Source organism: Acomys russatus, chromosome 30, assembly GCF_903995435.1.
Source record: "Acomys russatus chromosome 30, mAcoRus1.1, whole genome shotgun sequence".
Classification (NCBI taxonomy): domain Eukaryota; kingdom Metazoa; phylum Chordata; class Mammalia; order Rodentia; family Muridae; genus Acomys; species Acomys russatus.
In genome coordinates, this window is record NC_067166.1 from 25249305 (window position 1) to 25254338 (window position 5034).

Consider the following 5034-nt stretch of genomic DNA (forward strand, 5'->3'; position numbering starts at 1 on the left):
TCAGCCCTGCACAGAGAATTAAATGAGAGTGGGCTTAGATGTCTGGAGTTCTTTCTGTCTGTCAACGTTTTTTTTTAAATTTTTTAAAAATTTTATTTTATAAAACTAAGTACCTCTAGCTGTCTGTCTGTCTGCTGAAGAGAAGATCCATCACCCGGTCTGTAAAAGTAGCTTTCCGTGCGCCTGTCTCCCCAGACTTCTGTTGTGGTTACATGCCTCGCTGTGGTTAGCCCACGTCTGCTTCTCTGTCTCCCTTGTACCGTATGTGCTGTGTGTGTAAAAGTATTTATGTGGAGTCTGGGAGCGGTTTTTTTTTTTAATACATTTGGAGCAATAAGCCAGAACCTCTACCTTTAATACCTGCTTCTGCCATTTCTCATCACTGGGTCTGCAAACACATATGGGAAGCAGCCGCCCGTGACGGGTCAGGGCCCCACCATGCAAGGAGAAGCAGATGGGGGAGAAAAGAGAGCTATTGTGCTAAACACCTGTCCAGCCATCAGGAGCAGCAGATGAAGTGTTCTGGGGGGGGGGGGCGGGGGCCCGAGGGACGATGGACAGAGACTTGGTTGTGGACATAGCAAACAAGGGACACCCCCCAGGTGTAACTATCAAGAGTGAAGGTGAGGACAAAATAATAATAATAATTTTTGCTCTTTTTTCTTTTGCACACTGAATTCTAAGGTGAAATAGCATGGCCTTTGCTGGGAGATGCCTTTGAAGGTAGACTGATAGATTGTTCAGATGCCAGGCCTAGTTGGTTTTAAGATTTGTGGTTAGCTATTTAGCTTTGAGCTACCATTTCCTTGTCCCCCAAAATAAAGATAATACCGATCCCTGACTCACAGGTAGCTGTAAAGAGGATCACACAGGGGCTGAACAAGTAAAGTGCATATCACTGCCCTGGCAATCACAGATACTCTGTCTATTATACCTAGGTTATTTATGTTGATAGTGATTTTCAAAGCAACAGGCAAAATGTTGGAGAAGAGAGGGTCTGAAGTAAATATCCAAGCCGCACCTTAAAAGGTCAGGGACAGCATGTCATGAAACCTCCCTCACCCTTCAGGTGAGACTCATCATGTCTGCATCATTCTTAGACTTGGAGAATTTTAGCCTGGCGCCTACCAGGCCTCCTTGCCCCTCCTGGACCACCATGATGCTTTGCTCCAAAGGTGAGAAGACCTCAGGATTTGTCTGGATCTGTTAGCAGATGAACTTAGAATTATTGTTTGCAACTTGATGGAAAAGTGAGCTAGCCTTCAAAGGAGCACATCATAAGCGTTTACTACTGTGTGTGTGTGTGTGTGTGTGTGTGTGTGTGTGTGTGTGTGTGTTTTAATGCAGTTGTTAGGTCAGCCAGATAACTTTTCAGCTAAAGCCTCCTGCTAACAAGACTGATTACGCAGGACCCACATGGTGGAAGAAAAAACAAACAAACAAACAAACAAATCCAACTCCCAAATGTTATCCTCTGACCAGTTGTGCCTCTACATGTGCACACGTGCATACACACAAACACTAAACGAATACATGTAACTCAACACACTTTTGTTTTGTCTGGAGGCTGCAAGGAACTGACAGGCCTGTACCCTGCTGGCAGTTTTGCGGTTAAGTATAATAGTGCGCTGGGCTCACGGACATAAACCAGCAATTGGAAATGAGACGACTTGCTTTCCTGGTGCTTCCTCTTAGCACGCATTGTCTTCTTTCCTCGCTCTTCACCGAAGCCTAGGCTCTGAAGGGACAGCCGCTCTCGGAAGGCTCTGCCGGTGATCGGTGGCAGCTGTCCCACAGCTCCTGCTCTGTCCAGCCCACTTGACTGCTTCGGATCCATTTGCTCGATGGCTGGTCATGAGGAGTGAACAGGAGCCTGGCCACACAGTTCCACTGTGCCGTTTAGATTTAAGAAACCGTCCTAGCTCTCTCATCTTTGACAAGGTCCAGCTGCTTCAGCCTTGGGCCCAGATGACAGACACTCTCTGAATATGTCAGCTTATTACAAAGATGCTGAGTGTGAAACTTTTAATCAAGTACTTCAGGGAAAGGCCACATCTGGAAGCAGTTATCCAGATGTTATGAACTGCTCTGGCCAGCGGTTGCCAGACTGCTGTCCAGGTGATGAGTACAGGACACACTGCTCCATATGTGCAAGACCGTCTGGACAGATGAGGAGCTGGGAACTTTTAACTACTGTGCTGCAGCCTTCCCTCAAAGGGGACATTGGGACCAGTGTGTCCTGATGACGCAGAACTGAATTTCCAGGCTGAATAGCAGGCACTTGGCCGGATTCCTTCATCTTGGTCACCTGCCTCCTACAGCCAGAATGTAGCAGCTTGCTTATGTGTTGCTCGGCTTTCCTCTAAGTGGGGGAGCAGGCTTAGTTCTGAATTCCAGAGCGGCTGGACTAAAATAAAAGATGCTCCTAAGAAATAAAGAATTGGGGCAGAACCACAAGGCCCGGGCTTTGTAGGAAATTATAGCCCCACACAGCAGTGGCTGGACTCTTACCATTGTAAGACCAGACTGATGTGGGCAGCAGATTTCTTTTCATTTGTGTGAGTGTGCCACGTGTGTGTAGTGCGTGTGCGCATTTTCATGCTCAGGGTACACATGTGTGATGTGTGTGAGTGTTCCTGTGGAGGCCCAAGGTTGACATTTCCCTCGATCTCTTTTCTACCTTGTTCTTGGGGTCAGGCTTCTCAATCAAACCCAGAGTCACATTAGGGACTGGCCTCACACAGCCAGCATCCGTGTGGCTTCTGGAGATCTGAACTGCAGTTCTCCTTTCATGGCAAGTGGCTTAACTGTGGGAGCCTTCTCTCCGGCTCCACGGGCAACTGATTTCTGATCAAACTTTATGATTTGATCTAAATGACTTGACCAGTTTGGTTTGCACACTAGTATCTAGTGATGCTAGTCGTTGTAGGCTGATCTCCTTTGCCTAACAACATGGCATCAGGTAGAAGAGCTGTGGATCAGAGAAGTAGAGGGTGAAATTTTGGCATTCAATTCACAGTGGCTAGAACATATGGTGGAGGCTCCTCATGTTGCCTACCACAGCAAATCATTTCTGCCAGCTGGGGTCCACTTCTGAGAGTTCCTCAGCCTCCTAAACCAGTTCCATGAGCTGAGGAGGACGCATCAAAACATGAACGAACCTGTGGGGGATGCTCCAGCCTTAGGCCAAAGCGCTACCCGTGTGACCCGGTATGTATGTATTGGCCTTTACTGACGTGTAGCCTCTGTTAACATTAGCCTCAGTTGGGTTTTGTTCTTGGAGACATAGGAACAGGGTTGGTGAGAGGGCTGCGTGAGTAAAAGCAATTGCTGTGCAAACCTGGCAATCTGACTTTAATCTCCAGACTCCATGGTGGAAGGAGAAAACAGACCCCCTGAGGGTTGTCCACACACACCATGCCATGCTCGTCCTCCAGGTCCCCAACTCCCACATTGGACGCTAATGCAAGGAAAATAAGAATTACAACATGTCTATACTGTAGGGTTAGGGATGAAGCTCAGTGGTAATGCATCCTGAGATCCTGGGTTCTATCCCAGCATGACAAATTAATAAATGCAAAAAATACAAAGAGAAAGTAAAGAAGTAGATGGGAATAGTTGCACTTGCTTATAATTCCAGCAAGAAGGAGATTGTTGAGGAAGATTGTGAGTTCGAGGCCAGCCTGGGCTACATAATGAGACCTTGTCAAAAAACAAAAAACAAACAAACAAAAAAACCAAATGACTGATGTTACCACCAAGCATCCTAGAGCAGCTCTGAGGATCTAAGCAGATGATGTGTGCAGCTGGTCCTTCATGCTTAGCAAACCTGGAGTCTTCCTGTTAGCTGGAAGGTCAGCAGCCTCCTGTCGGGGAACAATAAGAGCTGGGATCCTTTGTGCTAAAACTCAGACACTTGGCTAATAACTGGGACAGGGAAGAAAAAGGCTGGCGGAAAAGCTGCATGCTGGCTGATGCTAGCCACACTCTCACTTGTCATCAGGCCCCCAAACAGCCTGATTCAAGAAAAACCAGCCTCTCCACAGGAAGTTCATACATGCAAATGAGGATTTTGATGGTCCTTATAAAATAACCTCTGGTTTAGTCGGAACAGTCCTTGCCGTTTGAGGGCCAAAGTCCCCATGATGGGCCCATTGACTGCACAATTACTCTAGTCTGAACCCAGCCTGGGGGGGGCAGGGGGGACCCCAGAGCAACCATCTTCAGTCTTCTGGTCCTGGGGGATCAGGGACCATTGGTGCTGAGTGAGTGAATTGTTCTGATGCGGGAGTGCCAGGCAGTACTCAGACCTAGGAAACAAAAGGAGGCCTGCCTTTCAATACTGGGATCAAGGCAAAATGTCGATGTACCCTCTAAGAGAAGCTTAGCTGGGCATGGAGGCCCATGCTTCTAATCCATGCACTCTGTAAGCTGAGGCAAGAACATCTAAAGAGTAAGACCCTGGGGTTGGGGTGAGGGGCAAGCAACAGGCATGAGATGAGAGAGAGACAGAAGGGGGGGGAGGGAAAGAGGGAGGGAGGGAAAGAGGGAGGGAGGGAGGAGGGACGGACAGAGACAGAGAGACAGACAGAAAGAGAGGTGGTTAGAGAAGAGAGACATGGAGAGAAGAGAGACTCAGGGGGAGAGAGAGGGAGGGAAGGAGAAAGAGACAGAGACAGAGACTCTGGTCTGTAAAGCCCATAGGCCTGGCTAAGGTGCACATATGTTCTTCTTCATTTGACACTCTGCCCCCCCCCTTCACGTGGGCCTGCTTACTTACCTCTTTTACGTGCATTGGTGTTTTGGCTGCATGTATGTCTGAATGAGGGTGTCAGATCCCCTAGAACAAGAGTTACAGACAGTTTTGAGCTGCCCTGTGGGTGCTGGGAATTGAATCCCGGTCCTCTGGAAGAGCAGCTAGTGCTCTTAACCACTAAGCGGCCTCTCCAGCCCTCAAAGTGTATTTTTGGGTGAGGTTTTTCTACTTTAAAGACAATGACATTTCTGTAATGATACAAGATGCCTTATCCATGC